This window comes from Carcharhinus amblyrhynchos, chromosome 2, assembly GCF_965287045.1.
Source record: "Carcharhinus amblyrhynchos chromosome 2, sCarAmb.v2.hapA, whole genome shotgun sequence".
Classification (NCBI taxonomy): Eukaryota; Metazoa; Chordata; class Chondrichthyes; order Carcharhiniformes; family Carcharhinidae; genus Carcharhinus; species Carcharhinus amblyrhynchos.
Genome location: NC_137325.1, coordinates 39,935,410 through 39,960,860, shown reverse-complemented (window position 1 = coordinate 39,960,860; position 25,451 = coordinate 39,935,410). Strand labels below are relative to the sequence as shown.

Here is a 25,451-nt window from a genome sequence, read left to right as displayed (position 1 = left end):
CTCCACACAGACAGTGACCCGAGCCAGGAATTGAACCCAGGCCCCTGGAGCTGTGAAGCAGCACTGCTAACCATTGTGCTACTGTGCTGCCCAATTTAGGATAATGATTTCATCCCAGAAATCAATTTGATGAACCATCGCTGCACCATTTTTAAGGCTAGTATGTGTTTCCTGAGATAAAACAACCAAAGTACCTCATGATTGTAGCAAGACTTCCTGACTCTCGTATTCAAGTTCCTTGCAATAAAAGCTGACATGTCATTTACCTTCCTAACTTTTTATTGACTTACTTCCTTATTGTCTGTGATTCTTCTACTTGAACATCCAAGTCTGACAAAGAGATGACTGTTCCAATGCACTCCTGGTCAGCCCAGTTCTAGCCTCTGCAAAATTCTGCTACCCATGCCCTTAATCAAGACAGGCCCATACAGACTGATCTATACTAGTTTCCAGTCAAGCAGTGTTCTAATAGAACCCTTACAGTGTAGGAGGAAACAATTCAGCCCATCGAGTCTGCACAGACCACAATCCCACCCCAGACATTTACCCTGCTAATCCCCCTGACACAAGTCAATTTAGCATAGCCAATCAACCTAATGCACACATCTTTGGACTGTGGGAGGAAACCCATGCAGATACAGGGAGAATGTGCAAACTCCACACAGACAGCGACCCAAGGCTGGAATTGAACCCAGGTTTCTGGAGCTGAGGCAGTACTGCTGGCTATCCTGCCACCCCTGTTCCATATAATTCTGCAGCCTAATGTCCTATTTCTACTCCTAATTCATATGCGTGTACATTTTTGACACATGATTTGTAATTTTGCTAGAGCATTTTAAGTGAAAGAGAGGAAGGATTCAAACATTATCTGAAACTATTCAGACTTTAATGGTATAAATTAGTGGCGCCAACTTTAATTTTTCCATTTTTTAAACAGCTCATCGACATAATCAACACGATGTCAGCATCACATTGAATGTTCCTTGTAACATTATTGACACAAGCCATTAAACACTTATAATTGAGATACATACATTTTATTTGTCTTAATGATACAGCCACTATTTTTAAAGCATAATACTATATACGAATCGCAAATGCATCGAAATGTGAAAGGTTGCAACATTTTCCTCAAACGTACCAACTGAATAAGACGTTTGCTGCTGCTCTGTTATTAGTCTTCATCATAATGCTCGTCAGTTTGACTCAGCTCTTCCTTTCGAATAAAATTGACCTTGCTGCGACAGGAAGTGCTCATTGGAATTTTGTTGCAACACAAGTCTCCCATTCCAACATCTCATTTTGTCATTCTGTGTAGGCTTACACCTTGTCACTATACTAGTATGAATCGCGCGAGTAAACTGCTACCGCAGAAACACATCACCAATCTTCAGAGGCAGACAGTTCTGTCAACAGCTTCTCGTTATTGTGTCTGTCTTTAAACAAACTGGAGCTATTTTAAAACCTTCCCTGGAGAGTTCCACTGCGGATAAGATTTCAACGATTGGTCATTGCTGTCATGTGACCAAGGCTCGGCAACATGTGCCATTGGTTTGACCAGTGCAGAATAATCTGGAGTGCACCGTTTGTGGGCTGAAGGTTTCTTTACGATAATTTGGAGGAAGATTGTGCACTTCAAGTCAGGTACGTCTTCAGTTTTTTTTCCGTCAAGGAGCGCATAACAATCATTAGACTTTTTTTGTTTTAAATTCTAATCAATAGCCTCCCCCTCCGCCAGCCGCCCCCCCCACCCGCGCCATCCTTTATTCCTCGGAGATGGAGACGCAATCTTTACGCCGTCTGTCTTTTTTGTTAATCAAGGATGGTCTTTTACGGTTTTATAACATTTAATAAAAACTGGAAATATGCAAATAAATAATTAACGTTTAAGGAGATTCGCTATAATATGTTCCGTCAACCTTGCACTAGTTCATTTTGAGTAGCGAATCTCCGGATCTTTGAATCTGTCATGTGTTGAAAGATTTGTCCCTTTTCTTCGCCGGCAGTTTGCATCTCTAAATATATTTAGCGTTTGTGTTGGTGGAAAAACACAATAAACTGTGATGAGTCATTCTTTATTTTTCAACTCGCGTCCGTTACAGTAAATGAGAAGAAAGAAAATAATACGTTAAGGAGAAAGCTGATGACCTGTGGGGATGCAGGTGCATTTCAGGGATTCCGTGCATCCCACATCAAGGTAAGGTTTTGTTTTCTAGACTATTAATTTGCATGTTTACTAGTTACTGTTCAGGTGTAGAGAGAATAATAAATGAGATTGTCAGGTAACATAATGGGGAGGAGCTTTCTTTGAAAATGCACATTGTGTTAATAGAATATGACTTTCTTTTGACTGTGTACAGTTGGAATAGCACTGCTGCACCAGGGATCTGCGTTCAATTCAGGCCTTTTGGAACTGTGTGGAGTTTACAGATACACCCTATGTTTTGCGTGGGTTCCTCTGGGCTCTGGTTTCCTCCCACAGTCCAAAAATGTGCAGGTTGCATGGATTAGCCGTGGTAAACATGTGGGATTATGGGGATAGGGCAGAAGGGAGGGCCTGGGTGGGATGCTCTTTTGGAGAGTTGGTGCAGAGTCAGAGTCAATGGGCCAAATGGCCTCTTCGCACTGTAAAGATTTTATTCTATGGAATAACCTATTATACTACAGTGGTATTTAGATAACAGCAGTATTCTGATAAAAATAACTGGTCGATTCCATATTTCATTGCATTAAATGAAGTCAGCCTGAAATAATTCACCTCTCTCTACAAGAAATTAGTTGATTATACACTTTAGCTACTGATGTCTAATTTTATTTTCATATGGTTTGACCGATTTTTTTTAATGTTTCATATTGAATTTAGTGGGAGAATTCTAATTATAAATTCAATTCTGATTAGATGTGTTGAGTTATGCAGCTTCCCCCCCCCCTCAAGAAACCCACTTGTTTTGGTTAGGAGTCAAACCTGTTACCTATTAATTTCATACTCTACTACATAGCTTCTGGGGAAGAATCCTTTGGTCACTGTGGGGAAATTTTACAAGTATGTGCTGCTGTGGAGAATCTTAGCCACTAGCAGCAGAATTTGGAAATTAAGAAACACAGCCTTTGACCATCATTTTCCGCTAGTAGTTTACACTGGTAGAATTCAACGTAGGAACAGGCCCTTTGGCCTGCGCCAGTGTGCTGTTTCTATCCCTCTGTTTGTCTCCCGTTCATGTGCCTATCAAGATGCATCTTGAATGTTGTTAATGTGTCTGCTTCCACCACCTCACTGGCAATGCATTCCAAGCACACACCCACCCGCCCCAATCCCTGCGTGAAAAACATTCTCTGCACGTTTCCCCTGAACTTACCACCTTTCACCTTAAACCTGTGCCCTCTTGTAGTCAACCCTTCCACCCTGAGAAAAATTCTCTCACTATTCATCCTATTGATACCTCAATTTTGTAGACTTCTATCAGATCATCCCTCAGCATCTGTCTTTACAGTGAAATAAATCCAAATTTATCCAACCTCTCCTTATATCTAGACAACATTCTAGTAAACCCTCTTTGCACCCTTTCCAAAACATCCATGTTCATCTGGTAGTGTGGCGACCAGAATGGCACATAATATTCCAAATGCAGCCTAAATAAAGTTTTATACAGTTGTAATGTAACTCACCAACTTTCATACTCACTTTTATGCCCCAGCCAATGAAGGCAAGCACATAAGCTTTCTACACCACCTTATCAACTTTTGTTGCCACTTTCAGGGATCGATGGACATGTATGGCCAGATCTCACTATGTCAATATTCTTAAGGGTTTTACCATTTACTGTATGATTTGCACCTGAATTTGATCATCCAAAATGCGTCACCTTGCATTTGTCTGGATTAAACTCCACCTGCTGTTTCACTGCCCAAGTCTGCATTCTAGAAAATATACTGCTGTATCCTTTTGACAATGCTTGTCACTATAATCAACTCTACTAAGTTTGTGGATGACACGAAAATTGGCAATCAGACCACCTACATTTTCCATCAGATCATTTATATATGTTGCAAATAACAAAGATCCTTAAACTGAACCCTGTGGAACACACCTAGTTACTGATCTTTATTTTGAAAAGCATCCTTCCACCACTACTCTCTGCCTTCTATGAGCAAGCGAGCTTTGTATCCATCTAGCCATCTCGCCCTGGATCCCATGAGTCTTTACCTTTTGTGCCAGCCTTCCACGAGGGATTTTGTCAAATGCCATATAAAATCCATGTATATAGCACCTACCACCTTTCCGTCATCAATCATTCTTGTCATCTCCTCAAAAAACTCAATTATGTTGGTGAGACATGATCTTGCCCACACAAAACCATGCTGCCTATCACTAACAAGTTTATTTACTTCCAACTGAGAATAATTCCTGTCTCTCAATCTTCAACGACTTCTCCACCATTGACGTTAGGCTCACCAGCTCTCTGTTTCCCTTCTTAAACAAAGGAACAACATTGGCCATTCTCCAATTCTCTGAAAGCTCATCTGTGGCCAAAGAGGATACAAAGATATCTGTTAAGGCCCTTGCTAATTCCTCCCTTGCCTCCCACGGTATCCTGGAATCGATCCCATCTGGTTCTGGGGACTTGTCTAGCATAAGATAGAACATAGAACATAGAACATTACAGCGCGGAACAGGCCCTTCGGCCCACAATGTTGCGCCGACCAGTCTTATTTTTAAAAAAAAACATTGACCCACTAATCTAAACCACTCCTTTTTCGTCCATAAACCTATCCACCAATCTCTTAAACGCCCCCAAACTAGGCGCATTTACAACTGCAGCAGGCAGGGCATTCCAGTCCCTCACCACCCTCTGGGTAAAGAACCTGCCCCTGACATCCGTCCTATAACTACCCCCCCTTAATTTAAAGCCATGCCCCCTCGTGCTAGATTTCTCCATCCGAGGAAACAGGCTATCACCATCCACCCTATCTAAACCTCTAATCATCTTATATGTTTCTATAAGATCCCCTCTTAGCCGCCTTCTTTCCAGTGAAAACAACCCCAAATCCCTCAGTCTCTCCTCATAGGACCTCCCCTGCATACCAGGCAACATCCTGGTAAACCTCCTCTGCACCCTCTCCAAAGCCTCCACATCCTTCCTGTAATGTGGGGACCAGAACTGCACACAGTACTCCAAGTGCGGCCGCACCAGAGTTGTGTACAGTTGCAACATGACGCTGCGACTCCTAAATTCAATCCCCCTACCAATAAACGCCAAGACACCGTATGCCTTCTTAACAACCTTATCTACTTGATTCCCAACTTTCAGGGATCTATGTACACATACACCTAGATCCCTCTGCTCCTCCACTCTATTCAAAGTCCTCCCGTTAGCCCTATACTCAACACATCTGTTATTCCTACCGAAATGGATTACCTCACACTTCTCCGCATTAAACTCCATCCGCCACCTCGCGGCCCAGCTCTGCAACCTGTCCAAGTCACCCTGCAAACTTCGACACCCTTCCTCACAATCTATTTTAAAAGATATTTTAAGACATGCGATACTTTCTCCTTCTTTACATTGACCTGCCCAAGAGTACACCCCTTGCCTCAACATCCCAACATGTCCCCCTCTTTGGTGAATATTGATGCAAAGCACTCATTAAGGATCTCACCCTCTTCCTCTGGCTCCACATGTACCCTCCCTCCTTTACACTTAAATGGGCATACTCTTTCCTGAGCTACTCTCTTGCTCCTGATATAAGTATAAAATACCCTGGGTTTCTTCTTAACCTTACTGGCCAAGGACTTTTCATAGCCTCTTTTAGCTCTCCTAACTCCTGATGCTTTCTCTATATTGTTCAAGGGCTTTACCTGTTTTGAGTTGCCTAGATCTTATGTAGGCTTCCTTTTTTTTCTTGACCAAGCTGACAATTTTCCCTATCATCCAAGGTTCCAGAATCTTACCATTCCTGACCTTCATTTTCACAGGAACTTGCCTCTCCTGTAGTCTAATCAGCTGGTCTTTGAAAGACTCCCACGTCAGATGTGGAGTTACCCTCGAACAGGCGCTCTTTGTACTTCTGTTCAAAGACCATCCTCCAACGGCAGGCAGGTGGCGTCTCCTCCTCCTCCCTTCCTTCTGGCTGGAAACTCAAACAATTCTGCAGGAGAGAATCCTCTCCACAGCCTGTGTCTTGAATAGCAGCCAGGCACTCAGGTGCATCCAATCAATCTCAAACAGTCTTCTCAGGAATCCAATCTACCTGTACTCAATGCAGGTTAAGGAGATTGGCCATGCTAAATACCCCCCCTTAATGTCAGGGGGACTAGCAGGATAAATGGGGTTGCGGGGATAGGACCTGGGTGGGATTGTGGTCAGTGCAGACTCAATGAGCCAAATAGCCTCCTTCTGCACTGTAGTAATTCCATGATCCTGTGAACCTGTGCCAACTTGGGAGGATTAGGTCTATACGGATTTTGCGCAATTGGAACAGCATTTTCCATATCTATCTCATTCACAATCATTTTAGTACTTTCAGGTTATTCCCACATATACCTCCATGGGATTGTAATATATTTTACAGGTCATTTTGATTTTGCTTCAGATGGTAACTCAATAATTTACTCCAGTTTCTGGTAAATTGGATAATGAGGAAGTTAATTTGAGGAATGTCAAATTCAAAATAATCTGGATTTGGTTCTTCAGTGAGTTGTAACCAATAACACATCCTCCTAGAATCATAGAAACCACAGAATCATAGAAACCCTACAGTGCAGAAAGAGGATTGTTAGCCCAAATGAGTCTGCACCAACCACAATCCCACCCAGGCTCTATCCCCAAAAGCCCATGTATTTATCCTACTAATCCCCTGACACTAATGGTCAATTTAGGATGGCACATCCACCTAATCCACGCATCTTTGGACTGTGGGAGGAAACCAGAGCACCCAGAGAAAATCCAGACGTGGGGAGAATGTGCAGACTCCACACAGACAATCACCCGAGGCCAGAATTGAACCCAGATCCCTGGCGCTGTGCGGCAGCAGTGTTAACCACTGAGCCACCATTTCCTTCCCAATCAAAATACCATTTGAGCATGTTCACATGACACCCCTGTGAGTTTTCCTTCTGTCTGGAGTTCTTTTCAAATAATTCACCTCACTTAATTTCCTATCTATTTGATACAGCCCACTAAACCTTGCTTTTAAAAGTTCACCTACCACTGTTAGTAATGCTAATATTTTATCCCCACAAACAAAGCTATGAATTTTTGACCTCATCCACTTCCTGTTTCATCACATGTTTGTCACATTCAAATGCTGTCTAGCTACCTCACACACACTATTTAATCTCTCCCTAAAATTTGACACAGTCCAAAATGTAGTCTCAGGACACTGACTCACCAAATTTTCCTTGAGAAATTCATGTGCTCCTCTGACCTCATAACCAAAAATCAATTCAAATAGACTGAATTCACTTGGTTCATTGGGTGCATCCCTAATTACAAAAAGTACAAATGGAATTCCTTTATCCCATACCTCTGAATAATCTTGACTATAGGACCACAACATGGTCTTTAAAGTTTAATGCTGCTTATGATTCTGGATGTTACACAGTTGATTTAAATTGTTTTACTCCTAAGCTATCCATAACTTCCTTGAATAATTTTGATGTAAAATTTGATACTTGATCTGATTGTGTTTCTGTGGGTGGTCTTCATCTGGTAAAAAAATGTAATTACTCCTCTACAAGCCTTTTAGCTGTAATATTGGAAATCTAGAAGACACATGCATAACGGTCAACAAATAAAGAACAAAGAAAATTACAGCACAGGAACAGCCCTTCAGCCCTCCAAGCCTGCACTGACCATGCTGTCCAACTCAACTAAAATCCCCTACCCTTCCGGGAACCATATCCCTCCATTCACATCCTATTCACGTATTTGTCAAGACACCCCTTAAAAGTCACTGTTGTATCTGCTTCCACTACCACCTCTGGCAGCGATTTCCAAGTGTCTACCACCCTCCGTGTAAAAAAAAACCTGCTTGTACATCTCCTTTAAACCTTGCCCCTTGCACCTGCTTGTACATCTCCTTTAAACCTATGCTCCCTAGTAATTGACTTTTCCACAGTGGGGAAAAGCTTATGACTTATCAGGATGTTGCCTGGTATGGAGGGCATCAGCTATGAGGAGAGGTTGGAGAAACTTGGTTTGTTCTCACTGGAGCGATGGAGATTGAGAGGAGTCCTGATAGAAGTCTACAAGATCATGAGAGGCATGGACAGAGTGGATAATCAGAAGCTTTTTCCCCAGGGTGGAAGAGTCAGTTACTAGGGGGTGTAGGTTAAAGATGTGAGGGGCAAGGTTTAAAGGAGATGTACGAGGCAGATTTTTTTACACAGAGTAGTGGGTGCCTGGAGCTCATTGCTAGGGGAGGTAGTAGAAGCGGATATGGTAGTGCCCCTCCTAAGAGGCATTTTGACAAGTACATGAATAGGATGGGAATAGACGGGTATGTTCCCCAGAAGTGCCCGGGGTTTTAGTTAAGTCAGGCAGCATGGTTGGTGCAGGCTTAGAGGGCCGAAGGGCCTGTTCCTGTGCTGTAGTTTTCTTCATTCTTTATCCACTCTGTCCATGCGTAGACTTCTATCAGGTCGCCCTGTAAGGTCTGTCATTCCAGTGAGAACAAACTAAGTTTCTCCAACCTCTCCTCATAGCTAATGCCCTAAATACCAGGTTACATCCTTGTAGATCTTTTCTGTACCTGCCCCAAAACCTCCAGTGTGGTTTTGGTAGTGTGGCGATCAAATTTGAGCACTATATTCCAAGTGCAGCCGAACCAAGGTTCGATAAAGCTGTAACATGACTTGCTAATTTTTAAACTCAGTGCCCCGGCTGATAGAGGCAAGCATGCCTCCATCAGCCTCCTTCTTGATTACCTTCTCCACCTGCATTGGTATTCTGAGATGCATAGATTATTTTTTTTCATATATTAATAAATTATAATTTATTGTTGATAATTTATTATGAATATTAGAAATCCTATGGCCAGAAGGAGGCCATTCAGCCCATCGAGTCGGCACCAATAACAATCATGCTGAGGCCCTATCCCCGTAATCCATTGTATTTACTCTGCTAATCGTGCTAATCTATACGTCCCAGGACACCAAGGGGCAATTTAGCATGGCAAACCCACCTAACGCAGACATCTTTGCACTGTGGGAGGAAACCTGCGCAGATGCAGGGAGTGACCCAAGCTGGGAATCGAACTCAGGTCCCTGGAGCTGTGAGACAGCAGTGCTAACCACTGTGCCACTGTGCTGCCCCTAAGGGCAATAAAGAGAGCAGATATCTTGGAAGCATCGTCAAACGAGGCTTTGTGGATAGAACTTAGAATGTTAAGGGGGAAGCCACATTACTGCAGGTGTATTATAGTCAGCGGGAAATAGAGGAACAAATACATTGACAGTTCATTGAACTGTGTAAGAGTAATAATCGGGTAATTATCGTAGGGCATTTCAATTTCTGCAACATAAGTTGGGATAGTAATTGTGCTAAAGTTTTAGAGAGGGTGGATTTCTTGAAATTTTTTTGTATCAATATGTGGAAGGCCCAACAAGAGATGATGCAGTGCTGGATCTAGTTCTGGAACAAAGCCAGACAAGTATGCAATGTGGCAGTAGAGGAGCATTTTATCAGTAGAGACCATAACACGCTACAGGAGAAAGATGGCCTGCAAAAGATGGCTTTGGATTGAAGAAAGGCAGATTTTATTAAAATATCTGGCCAGAAATCAATTGAGAACAGTTCCTTGTGGGTAAGTCTACAGAGGAGCAATAAGGGGCATTCAAAAAGGAGCTGGGGAGAGTACAGGTCCAACATGTAACCTTTAGAGGGGAATGTAGAGGCAATAAGTTCTGGGAATCCTGGATGTCTAGGACAATTCAAGACTGGATGAGGAATAAGACAATGGCTTTTAGCAAATACAAAGGGAGCAATTCAACTGGAATTAAGAGGAATATAGGAAGTGCAAGAGAGAACTTAAGAAAGCAAAAAAAGCAAAAATGGGGCATGAAAAAGGACTTGTGAACAGAATTAGGGAGAATCCTAAGATATTTTATAAATACATTAAAGGGAAATACATTACCAGGCAAAATCAGGGCCCATTAGAAACCAAAAAGGGCAATCTGTGTGTGAGGCCACATAATATTTGAAGGGTGTTAAATGAATACTTCAGTCTTCACTCTGGAAAAGAAGCGTATGTACAGAATTAAGGAAAAGGTACTGTGAGGAATTTGCACAGTTTAACAAAGGAATGGGAGGTATTGGAAGCTCCGACAGGCATAGGAACATGGGAATTAGGAGCAGAAATCAGCAAATTTAACCCTCCGAGCCTGCTCCGCCATTCAATCAAATCATGGCTGATCTCTCCCTCGTGCTAAATCCACCTCCGTACCTATTCCCCATATTCTCTTATCCCTTTTTTATTAGAAATATATTTATCTCCTCTTGAAGCCAATTAACGGTTCAGACTCCATTGCGCTATGGGGCAGCAAGTTCACCACCCTCTGCGAGAAGTAGTTCCTCTACATCTCTGATTTAAATCTACCACCTCTCAACCTATACCTATGGCATCTTGTTCTAGATTGCCCCATAAGAGGAAACATTTGGTCTGCGGTCTACATTTACTTTATCAATCTTTTTGAAATTTTATATACTTTGTTCAGATCCCCTCTCATGCTTTTAAACTCCAGCAAGTTTAAGCCCAAACTGTTAAATCTCTCCTGATATGTTCTTTTCATCCCTGCAATCAATCTGGTGAACCTCCTCTGAACTGCCTCCAATACTACCACATCCTTCCTCAAATAAGGAGACCAAACTGGACACAATCCTCCAGATATGGTCTCACCAACACCCAAATAATTGCAACAGTACTTTTTCTACTCTCCAGTCCCTTTGTAATGAATGCCAGCATTCCATTTGCCTTTTTTATTATATGCTGCATCTGCATAGCTACTCTTTATGATTCATGAACATAGATACCCAGATCCTTCTGCCTGAACACATTTTAAATCTATTTTCCATTTCGATAATAATTAGCCTTTCTATTTTTTTCTGCCAAAATGGACAACCTCACACTTATCCACCATTATACAGCTTCTGCTAATTTTGGCGTGTTCTCCTAGTTTATTTATATCCATCTGTAAAATCTTTATACCCTCTTCACTGTCTGCTGTCCCACCTATTTTATTATCATCTGCAAATTTTACCATGTTACACTCTGTCCCTGCTTGCAGATCATCTGTGTAGATTGTAAACAGTTGAGGCCCCAGGATTGACCCCTGCGACACCCTGCTAATTACATTTTGTCAGCCAGTGAAGGACCCATTTATCACAATTCTTTCTTTCTCCCTCTCTCTCTCTCCTTTCCTCCACCACCACCACCACCGCACACACACACAACCCCCCCACCTGCAATCTCACCTTCTGGACCAGTTTTTTATGTGGTACCTTGTCAAATGCCTTCTGGAAATCCAGATATACCATATCCATAGGTCCCCCATTATCTACCTTGCTGGTCCTCAAAGAACTCAAGCAAGTTTGTCAAGCATGACTTGCCCTTCATAAAACCATGCTGATATTGTTGGATTGAACTTTGCCTTTCCAAATGCTCATTCATCTCCACCTTAATGATTAATTCCAGCAACTTCCCCACCAGAGAATTCAAGTTAACTGGCCTTTAGTTTCCTACTTTTTGCCCCTCTTGCTTTTCATCGGCATATTTCCAACCTCCTGGGACCTTAGCAGGATCCATGGAATTTTAAAATATCACAACAAATGCATCCTCTATCTCTGCCATCTCCTTTAATACCCTAGGGTGCAGGCCATCACGTCCCGGAGACTTATCTGCCTTTAATTCCATTAGTTTATTCAACATCTTCTCCCTGGTGATGGTTATTGCAACAAGTTACTCTGTATTAATGACAGTTTTTGGAAAGTTTTCATTATTCTCTACTGTAATGAACAAAGAAATTACAGCACAGGAACAGGCCCTTCAGTCCTCCAGCCCTGCATCGACCATGCTGCCTGACTTAACTAAAACCCCCAACCATCCGGGGACCATATCCCTCTATTTCCATCCTATTCATGTACTTGTCAGGATGCCTCTTAAAAGTCACTACCGTATCTGCTTCCACTACCTCCCGTGGCAATGAGTTCCAGGCACCCACTACTCTCTGTGTAAAAAATCTGCCTTGTACATCTCCTTTAAACCTTGCCCCTCACACCTTAAACCTATGCCCCCTAGTAATTGACTCTTTCACACTGGGAAAAAGCTTCTGACTATCCGCTCTGTCCATGCCTCTCATAATGTTGTAAACTTCTATCAGGTCTCCCCTCAACCTCCATCACTTCAGTGAGAACAAACCCAAGTTTCTCCAATCTCTCCTCATAGCTAATACCCTCCATACCAGGCAACATCCTGGTAAATCATTTCTGTACCCTCTCCACATCCTTCAGGTAGTGTGGCGACCAGAATTGAACACTATATTTCAAGTGTGGCCTAACTAAGTTTCTATAAAGCTGCAACATCACTTGCCAATTTTTAAACTCAGTACCCCGACCGATGAAGACAAGCATGCCGTATGCCTTCTTGACTACCTTCTTTCTCCACCTGCATTGCCTCTTTCAGTGACCTGTGTACCTACACACCCAGATCCGTTTGCCTATTAATATTCTTAAGGGTGCTGCCATTTACTGCATATTTCCTATCTGTATTAGACCTTCCAAAATGCATTATCTCACATTTGTCCGGATTAAATTCCATCTGCCATTTTTCCACCCAAGTCTCCAACTGATCGATATCCTGCTTTATCCTTTGATGGTCCTCATCGTTATCCGCAAATCCGCCAACCTTTGTGTTGTCCACACACTTCGTAATCAATCTAGTTACATTTGACAAAGGCAAAATATTGGTTTAGTGCCTCCATCATCTCTGTGTTCCCCTTTAATACCTCACCAGTATTGTCCTTTAAAGGGCCAACATTCATTTTAACTACTCTCTTCCTTTTTATATGCTTAAAGGAGCTTTTGGTATCTGTGTTTATGTTTTCTGCAAGTTTCCTTGCGTTGTTCATCTTAGCTCTTTTGATTCTATTTTTAGTAGCCTTTTGCTGAACTTTGACCTTCCCCCAATCTTCCGGCTTGCCACTAGTTTTTGCAATTTGGTATGCCCTAGGTTTTGCCTTTATGTCCTCTTTGACTTCCTTGTCTAGCCATGGAATATTTTTTCTTCCTTTTCACAATTCCTCTCCCTCTCAGAAATATACTTTAGTTGACAGATATTCAAATCGCCCCGAATATCCAGCATTGTCCCTGAACTGTCCTGCCCTCAATTATTTATTCCCAGTTTACTTGGGCCAACTCTTTCCTCAGGCCTGTATAATTATCTGTGCCCAACACAACTCTAAAAGCAGACGTAGCCCCTGACCTAGATGAATTGCATCCCAGGCTGTGGAAGGTGAGGCAGAAAATTGCAGGGGCTTTGATACAAATTTTTAATTCCTCTCTGTCCAAGGGGGAAGTGCCAGTGGACTAGAGAATGGCTAATGTGCTTCCACTTTTCAAGAAGGGTGGTAGAGATGAACCAAGAAATTACAGACTGGTGAATCTCACGTCAGTGGCAGGAAAATTATTGCAGAAAATTTTGAAGGACAATTAATATTCATTTGGAAAGGCATGGGTTAAATTGGGGATAATCAGCATGGCTTTGTCAGAGGGAGGACATGCCTAACAAATTTGTTCAGCTGATATAAGTTATATGGATGTTAGCAAAGCTTTTGACACGATCCCATATGGGAGACTGGTTGAGAAGGTTAAAGCACATGGAATTCAGGGAAACTTAGCAAGATGGCTCAGTAACTTAGTTAGTAATAGGACACAAAGGCTGTTCAAATGATTGGAGGCCAGAGTCCAGCAGTGTGCCAAAAGGATCAGTACTTGGGACCCTTATTGTTTGTTATATAGATAGATGATGTGATGGGAATGTTAAACAAGATTGCAGATAGAACATAGAACATAGAACATTACAGCGCAGAACAGGCCCTTCGGCCCACGATGTTGCGCCGACCAGTTACAAAAACAATGACCCACTAGCCTATACCAATCCCTTTTCGTCCATAAACCTATCCAGAGATCTCTTAAACGCCCCCAAACTAGACGCATTTACAACTGCAGCAGGCAGGGCATTCCAATCCCTCACCACCCGCTGGGTAAAGAACCTACCCCTGACATCCGTCCTGTAGCTACCCCCCCTTAATTTAAAGCCATGCCCCCTCGTGCTAGCTTTCTCCATCCGAGGAAAAAGGCTATCACTATCCACCCTATCTAAACCTCTAATCATCTTATATGTTTCAATAAGATCCCCTCTTAGCCGCCTTCTTTCCAACGAAAACAACCCTAAATCCCTCAGTCTCTCCTCATAGGACCTCCCCACCATACCAGGCACCATCCTAGTAAACCTCCTCTGCACCCTCTCCAACGCCTCCACATCCTTCTTGTAATGCGGGGACCAGAACTGCACACAGTACTCCAAGTGCGGCCGCACTAGAGTAGTGTACAGTTGCAACATTACACTGCGACTCCTAAATTCAATCCCCCTACCAATAAACGCCAATACACCGTACGCCTTCTTAACAACCTTATCTACTTGATTCCCAACTTTCAGGGATCTATGTACACACACACCTAGATCCCTCTGTTCATCCACACTATTCAAAGTCCTCCCGTTAGCCCTATACTCGACACATCTGTTGCTCCTACCAAAGTGAATTACCTCACACTTCTCCGCATTAAATTCCATCCGCCACCTCTCGGCCCAGCTCTGCAACCTATCTAAGTCTCCCTGCAGACTATGACACCCTTCCTCACAATCTACCACACCTCCAATTTTGGTGTCATCAGCAAATTTACTAATCCACCCAACTATACCCTCATCCAGATCATTAATAAAAATTACAAACAACAGTGGCCCCAAAACAGATCCCTGAGGCACACCACTCGTAACTGTACTCCATGATGAATATTTACCATCCACCACCACCCTCTGTCTCCTATCTGATAGCCAATTCCTGATCCAACTTCCTAGATTACCCACAATCCCATACATCTGCATTTTCTGCAGAAGCCTACCATGGTGAACCTTATCGAACGCCTTACTAAAATCCATGTATACCACGTCAACTGCCTTGCCCCCATCCACCTCTTTGGTCACCTTCTCAAAAAACTCAATAAGATTGTCAGAGTGGTTAAGAGTGAAGAAAATGATGATAAGTTGCAGTAAGATATAGGACATATAGAACATAGATGAGTTGGTCAGATGGGCAGAGCAGTGGCAGATGGTTTTTAACCATAATAAGTGTGAACTGATGCACTTTGGAAGAATAAACACGATAATGGAATATTTAATGAATGTTAGGCAATTGGGAAGCTTGGAGAAACAGAGGAATCTTGAGCTGATTATTCACAGATCTCTGAAGTCAGCAGAGAACGTGAATAGGATAGTTAAGAAGGGGTATGGGATTTTTGCTTTCATGGTATAGTGTATAAGAGCAAAGACGTAACATTGGGCTTGTACAGAATATTGGTGAGGCCACATCTGGTGTACTGTGTACAGTTCTGTCACCTTACTATTGGAATGATGTGATGTTGTTCATCCATTGTCATCGATGAGGACCCTCGACACCATTAGTCATTTTGAGGCTGCATGTAGTGTGTCCAAAGCTGACTGATCAAGCCAATTTGGGCATGGAACGTCCTGGCACATATTGGACAGACTTGTGTAGGCACTGTAGTTGTTGCGCTGGCGGCTCTGGACTTGCGCAGCTTGCGCTTAAGTTGTGCTTCGGCAATACATCTTGCTTCGTAAACTTGACAGCCTTTGAGGATGAGGCAGCGCCGCATAGGGCGGTTTTGTGCCAGTGTTTCCCAGGTGGTCGTGTCAATGTCAGGCGACTTCAGGGAGGCCTTGGGTGTGTCTTTGAAACATTTCTTCTGCCCTCCGTGCGAGCGTCTTCCAGCAGAGAGTTCCTCAAAAAGGAGCTGCTTGGGTATGTGTTCATCTGGCATACGGATGACACAACCGCCCACTGGGTCTGTGCTCTCATCAGTGGTGTGTGGACTGATGGTAGACTTGCTCTAGAGAGAACTTCAGTGTCTGGAATGCTGTGATAGCACTAGTGGCAATACAGAGGAGATTGACCAGGATATTGCCTGGGATTGAGCATTTGAGCTATAAGGAGAGACTAGATTGTTTTCTTCAGAGCAGAGAAGAGAAGGCTAAAGGGGGGGGAAATTCATTGAGGTTTGTAAGATTGCAAGAGAACCCTTGCAGGGGAGTATGATAGGATATGGTCTCTGTCAAGGTGGATAGTGATGTAGTTGATTTTCAGACCAGGATTCTGATTTTCTATAAAGGTAACTATGATGCCACGAGATATGAGTTGGCCATAATGGACTGATAAGCATTACTGAAAAGAAAGGCAGTGGACAGGCAATGGCAGAAATTTAAGGAACAAATAGGTGACCTCCAGAAGTTGTTTATTCCTGTTTGGCGCAAGAGTGGTAAGGGAATTGTGGCCAAACCATGGCGTACAAGGGGAATTGGAGATAGTATCAGACTCAAGGAAGAAACATATAAGTTGACAAGAAAAAAACAATACAGCTGAGGATTGTGAGCAGTTTAAAGTTCAGCAAAGATGGATCAAGGGATTGATTAAAAAGGGGAAAATTGAGTATGAAAGTATGTTAGCGAGGAACATAAAAACTGACTGTAAAGTTTCTATAGGTATGTAAAGAGAAAAAGATGAACAAAAATGAAAGTAGGCCCTTTATAGTCAGAAACAGGAGAATTCGTAACGGGGAACAGCAAAATGGCCGAGGAACTAAATTCATACTTTGCTTCTTTCTGTCCTCACAAAGGAAGACATGAATAATGTACCAGAAGTTCTGAGAGAAACAAGTTTTAGTGAAGAGCTGAAGGAAATCAGCATTAGCAGATAAATGGCTTTTGAGGAAATTGATGGGATTGAAGGTGGATAAGTTTCCAGGCCCTGATGATATTCATGCCATAATACTTAAGACAGTGGCCCTGAAAATAGTAGGTATATTGGTGGTCATTTCCCAAAATTCTTTGGACTTGGACTGGTTTCTACAGATCGGAGGGCAACTAATGTAAGCCCACTATTCAAATAGAGAGGTAAAGAGAAAACAAGGATCTATAGACCAATGAGCGTAACGTCAGCTCTGGTAAAGTTGCTAGAGTCCATTATCAGGGATTTCATAACTTAGCATTTGGAAAGCAGTGGTATAATCAGACAAAATCAGCATGAATTTACAAAGGAGAAATCATGTTTGATGAATCTATTGGAACTCTTTCAGGATGTAACTTGTAGAGTTGACCAAGGAGAACCAATTGTTGTGAATTACTTGGACTTTCAGAAGGGTTTCTACAAGGTCTGATGTAACAGACTGTGTACAATTATAGCACATGGGATTGCAGGTAATGCCTTGAGAGGGATAGAAAGTTGGTTAGCAGATACATCTGAAAGACATGCTGGTTAGATTCATTGACCCGAAAAGGTACTGGAGTGCGGCAACTAGGGGAATTTCACAGTGACTTCATTGCAGTGTTAATGTAAGCCTTACTTGTGACAAATAAACTTTAAAAAACAAAGTAAAGAATTGGCATAAATGGGTCTTTTTCCGATTGATAGTCAGTGACTAGTGGGGTTCTACAGGGATCTGTGCTAGGATCCCAACTGTTCACATTTATATATTAATGATTTTGAAGAAGAAACTAAATGTATTATTTCCAGGTGGTACAACTTTGGGTGGGAGGGCGAACTGTGAGGGTGATGCAGAGATGTTTCAGCGTGATTTGCACAGGGAGTGTGTCTGGGCATATGCATGGCAGATGCAGTATAATGTGGATAAATGAGAGTAAAGTTGGATACTCAGCAAGACCTTGGTGTCCTCGTGCATTAGTTACTGAAAGTAAGCATGCAGGTCCAGCAGGTAGTAAAGAAGCAAAATAGAATGTTGACCTTTATAGCAAGAGGATTTGAGTAGAAGAGATGTTTTATTGCAATTGTACAGGGCATTGGTGAAGTCGCACCTGGAGTATTGTGTGCAGTTTTGGTATCCTTATCTGAGGAAGGTTGTCCTTGCCATAGAGGGAGTGCAACAAAGGTATACCAGGCTGATTCGTGGGATGGCATTATAAGGAGTGACTAAGTCGGTTCAGATTGTGTTCATTGGAGTTTAGAAGAGTGAGAGGGTGTAAGAGGAAATTTTCAAAGTGCCCCCGAGGGGTGGGAAGGGGGGTCTTATACTCAGCTCAACTCACTCAACCAATACATAAACCATGAAAGATAGCATATAGTTAAAGAATAAAAAGAAGCTTGAAACTGGAGAGTCCAATTACACCCAGTAATGCTGTCCCTGTCAGTAGAATTAGGAGATCATTTGTCCATTGCCCCTGAAAGTTCTTCCCTTGTTACTAGGAAACCTAACTGCATAAATCCAGTAAATTCAAGGATATTTTCCGACACTTGCAAATTTTAATTGGTAAGTGGAGTCATTCTGTTGCCCAAATCTGGCCTCTCTTATCAGCTTGAGAAACCGCACCAATTATGGACCAATGTACTCCCATACATTCCAAGACGTGATTAGCTTGCAGCTGCCTGACTCAAGCTGATAAGCAGAACTGCTCCTCTATGCTGATTTGTTACAAAAGAATTTGGCCTGTCTCTTACTGTTTATGTTCCATCATGCTGAGCAGTTAATTCGCTTGTTGGCAAGATTCACAGCACATACATTAATAATACAGTTTAATTTCATAATACTTGGTTGAATTGTGGTTATACAGACAATATCTTTGCATACCTTGTATTAGGCACATGGTGAATCTTTATTCTATTTATATGGCACCTTGTACTCTTCACCTTAACCTTGTCTACTTATAGTAAATTTAAAATGAGGGGCTTTTATGCTGAAAATTTTATATTACCTTTCTTCAGTCCCTGCTTTTGGCCCTTCTCTAGCCCAAGATAAGGCTACTAAATAGAGGTGTCCCACTGCTTGTTGCTGAGTCCTGGAGGACGACAACTTAACTGCCATCACTGGTGCTTTCCCTTTTGTGGACTTGGTCAGTCATGCAGGCACACTTAACTACATTGACATGTACTATCAATGCCAAGATCACCAATATTGCAATTCCTTGTAGGATTGATCCCATAGTACCCAATCATCCTGTCAACCATTCACCCAAGGTAGACAATGTGGTTGTTTAAGTTTCTCCACCTCTTTTCTGATGTGAGCAGCCAAGTTAGTTATGTTTTCTAAACTATCTGGTATATAGGTGCATCATTCTGAGCCAATCACTATACATATATCAACCCTCTCTGCCAAGACATAATCCAATGCTAACCGATGCTGAAACACCACAGTGCGCATGGCGACCATCTCATTGTTTATTGTGGCTAGGGCAATAGCTGTGTCATTGGCGCCTTGTTCCAAAATGGAGCATGATGTCTCGCACTATTTTAGTCATTCCATTTTGGGGAAACAGTATGCCAAAGAATCGTTCTGTTTCTGAAATTGCTCATCAATGTCTTGGCAATGGAGGAAGTTTGTGGGTGTGATATCTATATGGGAGCACATATCCAAAGTAATATGACTCCTTCTGTCCAATAGGGAGCCAAAGATATGCTTTGACTCCACAGATCCAATAAATGCCATTGAGTGTTGAATAAGCGTTGTCTCCTTTAAAGTTATAGGGTATATGACGTAACTGGTCCCCTTTGGGTGGATTCAGAGTCGATCTGGCTATTCTGACCTACATTGTAGGTGCATTCACTTACCCCTAAATTCTTCCCAGGGCCTTTCACATTCTCCACAAAGTATATCCCTTTTGGTTTTGGGTTTGGCTGTTTCAAGATCAGATCAGGATCTGACTTTTTAGGTGTGTACCATCTCTATCTTCCCTGCACAATCCCAATTGCTATGGAACTTCCTCCACATCTCTGTGTTGTCAAATCCTAATATTGAATCTCCTGAGACACCTGATCTGCCATTATCAATTCTGACCATGTCATGGGTGTTGGCCTCCTCCCGCATGGATGGGCATATGTAAACAAACGCAATACTTGAACTGGTTAGTCATCTTTGCATATGTGTGTGCCATATATAGATTTGTGTTCACATGTACCTCTCCAACAGGATGAAATAGCTCAGGTATTGGTTCTATTTCAGCCAATATCTGTATATTCAATCCTAAAATGATATAAACACTTGCATTCATCATAACCGTCTCTACAATGTCTGTCTTATAATCAGACACAACTGTTGCTCAACATCAAGTAATGACAAAACTTATTTATGAAACTTGTATAATCACCACGCCACACTTTGTACATGCTCTCGACTTGACTTATTTCTACATTGCCGTATGTCAGGTTGATCTTGATTGGACCTATACCTTCATTGTAGATATGGCAGGTCAGGGATCTTCTAGACACATAATCTGTAATACAACCCAATGTGCCTTATGGCCTCACAATTAGTAATCAGAACAAACTTAATCTAGTCACAGTCTCTCTACTGCTGCTATTATAACAAATCATTCAGTCAATTGGCCTGGTTCGTTATCTTGGTGTTTCTCACTGGGATAAGGATTTAACTGAGTCCAGTGTCCCCACCGCAGTTGCAGTTCTCATTAATTAGGGTGCATGTCTGCCCTGTAACCACCACATCAAAAGGCCCTTCCCAATGAATTCCTAATCCCTTTCTGTCAGTTATGAGTTTCACCATTACCTTATCTCCTGGTGTAGGCAATTTAGGAGTATTCTCTCCAGCTAGCTCAGTCCAATCTCTGTGCTGATGTTGCCTGATTACCTGCTTTTTGAGAAAGTGCAGATTGTCTATTAAGTCCCTCATACATTGAAATACTATTCTTCAGATTATTTTTAATTCTTATCCACCTGTGATTTCTTCCTCTGGGAGGTGTATCACTCTCCCTGTCATCAGCTTAAAAGGGATTAATTCTGTTCCATGAGCAGGAGTGGCCCTTTGACGTAGCAATATTGCAGGTTAGGCCTGCACCCACTTGTTTCCTTAGATCATAGAACCCTGCAGTGCAGAAAGAGGCCCTTTGGCCCATTGAGTCTGCACTGACCACAGTCCCACCCAGGCCCTACCCTAATATTTTACTGCTAATCCCTCTAACCTATGTATCCCGGGACACTAAGGGGCAATTTTTTACCATGGCCAATCAACCTAACCCACACATCTTTGGACTGTGGTTGGAAACCGGAGCACCCAGAGGAAACCCATGCAGACAAAAGGAGAATGTGCAAACTCCACACAGACAGTGACCCGAGCCAGGAATCAAACCCAGGTCCCTGAAGCTGTGAAGAAGCTGTGCTAACCACTGTGCTACAGTTTAGCCTTGGCTAAACTGTTCTTTGGTGTTTGATTCATCCTCTTCACCATCCCTGAACTGAGTGATATGGTATGTGAAACTTCTGCTTTATTCCCAACATTTGACACTCAAAATTCTTCCTTGTAAAGTGAATCTAACCGAAGAGGCATTCTCCACCTGTGATTTCTTCCTCTGGGAGGTGTATCACTCTCCCTGTCATCAGCTTTAAAGGGATTAATTCTGTTCCATGAGCAGGAGTGGCCCTTTGATGTAGCAATATTGCAGGTTAGGCCTGCACCCACTTGTTTCCTTAGATCATAGAACCAATTACGAAACAGTACATGTTTCCCTGCACCCATGATAATGGCCCTGTGAAACCCATTGTAAAAGTTCCCACAACCCTTTGGAATGTGGCTGACTTTCCATTCTAATCTTGCGGAGGCAACCTGGTTCCAGTTGGGCACACTGCAGGCACCTCTAACAAAACTTTGCTACCTCTTGCTCCATCTTTTTCCATTACCAACACTTTTTCAATAAATCAAGCATTCTGTCCCTGCTCATGTGTGCTATTCTGTGATGAATCTTCAGCAATGAGTGCCGTGTTACTTAAGGAACTATTATTTTCCTCTTTCCTCCATATTCAATCATGATCTTTCCATCCTCCAGCTTTTTTCCATTATTCCTTTTCCTCTTCATCTGCTTGTTCCTGCACTTGTTTTATATCAATACCTGGGTGATCCTCAACAGCTGCTGCTGCTAACCCTGCAGACTGTTTCCACTCCCAATCCTCCTCTACTAAGGCCTTGCCACCTGGCAAAATGATTTCCTTGCTGTGCTTTATTCTCAATTTTCCTGTGAGCTTGGACCTTTATTACCACTGCCTCTAAAGGAACACAGGCTTCTTGGAGTAAATTTCTGATCAAAGCCTCATGCTGTATGTGGTCCCCACTTAAAGTCACAAAACCACGTCTGCCCAAGCCATATAATCATATACAACTCCAAAAGTGCAACGGCTGTCTGTAAAAACGTTAATCCTTTTTCCTCTGCTCCACTTTAGTTAAAGCTATCATCACTGCTACTTGTGCTGAAACACTTCCAGGATCTACTCCCCTGCAATCACCTCCCCTTCTTCATTCACCACTATCCATGCTGCACGGGACTCCCTGTTAACATATTTTCTTGCACCGTCTATGTATAGATTAATTCCGTCTTCTCCTGCAATCCTTCCTCCGCAAATCCTTCACTTGCCCTATCATTTAATTCTGCAACACATTGATGTTCTATTCCTTTTACAACCAATCCCCCTACGGAGTCATCTCTGCTGATCACTCCATGCTTATCTCCCAGTAAGAGATTTGCAGGTTTTACATAATCTTCCACAAAATTCCTGCAGTAATTAAAAATTCTTCAGTACTTGTCTTACCCCTTTTCTGGTGAAAGGCCTTTGTACACAAAGCATAACCTCCTTCCAGTATGTGGAATTTATCTTCTTTAAATTCTATTACATAATAACATCTTTGAAACAGAAATCAAATCTTTCAATTTGATCACAGGCAGTAACTCATTTTGATTGTTCGACCTTATCTTAAATAACATAATTGCTTAATCAGTGTCATTCTCATCTTTTTTTTCTTTAAAAAGACTTTATTCCATCATTCATAGCTATGACCTAAACTGTGCTTTACCTTTTGGAATCCCTTTAAATGTCTTTTTTTCAAATCACCATTGTTGTTTTCTGTAACCATCAAGTGAATCAACTTTAATTCTACCCTCCTCTGTTTACCATCATCTCTTTAATGTCCCTTTTATTACCCAATTCACTTTCATTTATTTCACTGGATTATTTTCCTCATCTCTAACTATAAGAAGATAGAATTTTCAATCTCTCCATAGAATCCATACAGTACAGAAGGAGGCCATTCAGCCCATCAGGTCTGTACTAACCACAATCCCATCTGGTCCCTCTTCCTGCAACTCCATACATTTACCCTACTAATGCCCCTGAGACTAGGGTCAATTTAATATGACCAATCAAGCTAACCCCCACATCTTTGGAGTGTGGGAAGAAACTGGAGCACCCAGAGGAAACCCACGCAGACATGGGGAGAATGTGCAAACTCCACACAGATAGTGACCCGAGGCTGGAATTGAACCTGGGACCCTGGCGCTGAGTGGCAGCGGTGCTAGCCACTATGCCACCGTGCCGCCCTAGTGTCTCTTTTATTACCATATCTGCATATTCAAAGTTACTAACAGAACTGAGAGTCGTACTTAAGATGGCATCCACACCCTATGATTGGTTTACTAACTGAACACCCAACGAGCAAACGAAGAACAGTGCAGCACAAGAACAGACCCTTCGGCCCTCCACGCCTGCGCCGACCACATTGTCCTATCTAGACCAACCACTTACATTTCTCTATTCCCCGTTTGTCTGTATGCCTATCCAGATGAGTCTTAAATGTGACTAACGTAACTGCCTCAACCACTCAATTGGCAATGCATTCCAGGCCCGCACCACCCTCTGTGTAAAGAAAAAAGCTTTCCCTGCACATTTCTACTGAACCTTTCTCCCCTTATCTTGAACTTGTGCCCCCTTGTAATTGTCATTTCTGCCCTGGGAAAAAACTTCCAACTGTTCACCCTAACTATACCTCTCATAATTTTATAAACTTCTATCAGGTCACCTCTCAGCCTCTGTTTTTCCAGGGAGAACAATCCCAGTTTATTCAATCTCTCCTCATACCCTCCTTTCCAGGCAACATCCTGGAATGGAGGGTGTGTACTCTCTCTAAAGCCTCCACATTCTTTTGGCATTGTGGTGACCAGAATTGGACACAGTATTCCAAATGTGGCCTATACAGCTGTAACATAATTTGCTAACTTTTATACTCATGCCCCGTCTGATGAAGGCAAGCATGCCATATGCTTTCTTCACCACCTTTTCCACCTGTGCTACCACTTTTCAGGGTCTGTGCACCTGTACTCAAGATCTCTCTGTGTGTCTATGCTCCTGATGGTTCTGCCTTTTAGTTTATAGCTCCCATCTGAACTGGGTTGAAATGCATCACGTCTCATTTGTCCGGATTAAATTCCATCTGTCATCTTTCCACCCATTTTTCCAGCTCATCTATATCTTGCTGTATTCTCTGACAGTCTTCATCATGATCTGTAACTCTGCCAATCTCAGTATCGTCTGCAAACTTGCTAATCAGACCAGCTACGTTTTCTTCCAAGTCATTCATATATATTACAAACAGCACTGATTTCTGTGAAGCACCATTCTATTCTAGTCTATAACACCATTAGTTTCAGACCTCCATTCAGAAAAACACTCTTCTACCACTTCCCTCTCTTCTATGGCCAAGCCAATTCTGACTCCATCTAGTTGGTTCACCCCTGATCCCGTGAGATTTAATCTTTTGTACCAGCCTGCCATGAGGGACTTTGTCGAATACTTTATAAAGTCCATGTCATCAATCATTTTTGTCATCTCCACACCCATACCACACATTCCACCTAGAATACTCTTGAGTCACTTATCATTATCCAACAGCCTTAAGACTGGTACTGTAACCAAAAGTTGCTCAAAAGAGGTGACTATAAACTCGCACGCTCCCCTCCCATTCTTGTGTAAATCCTCAGTAAATGCTCTCGTTTCCTCCCCATCCCCAATCTGCTAGATTTTGATTTAAACTAATCATTTTTACTATATTGAAAATCCACAAATAAATTCTTGAATGTCTTGAAGCTATTTCAAAATCTTAAAACACAAAGATCCATTTTGTCCCAGAAAGATTGGGTTAACTCTCTGTTTGTTTCTCTTGTTACTAGGAAACCTAACTATGTAAATCAGTAAGTTCAAGGATTTCTAACACCAGCAAATTTTAATTGATAAGAGGAGTCATTTTCCTGCCCAAATTTCTCGTATCAGCTTGAAAGACTGCACCAGCCCCACCGACCATAGACCAATGTAGTATCATACA

The 25,451-nt window shown here is 42.3% G+C and overlaps 1 protein-coding gene across 6 annotated transcripts in view; it reads left to right on the top strand.

Moving 5' to 3' along the window:
* The first annotated feature begins 1,557 nt into the window (after positions 1–1,557).
* The window catches only part of tmem108 (transmembrane protein 108), a 164,525-nt gene continuing 140,631 nt past the window's right edge, over positions 1,558–25,451 (top strand). For all 6 annotated transcript variants that reach the window (XM_080215931.1, XM_080215913.1, XM_080215904.1 and 3 more), the window contains exons 1-2: positions 1,558–1,644; positions 2,103–2,197. The gene's annotated coding sequence lies outside the window, so the exon portion shown is untranslated. The remainder of the gene's footprint in view (positions 1,645–2,102; positions 2,198–25,451) is intronic.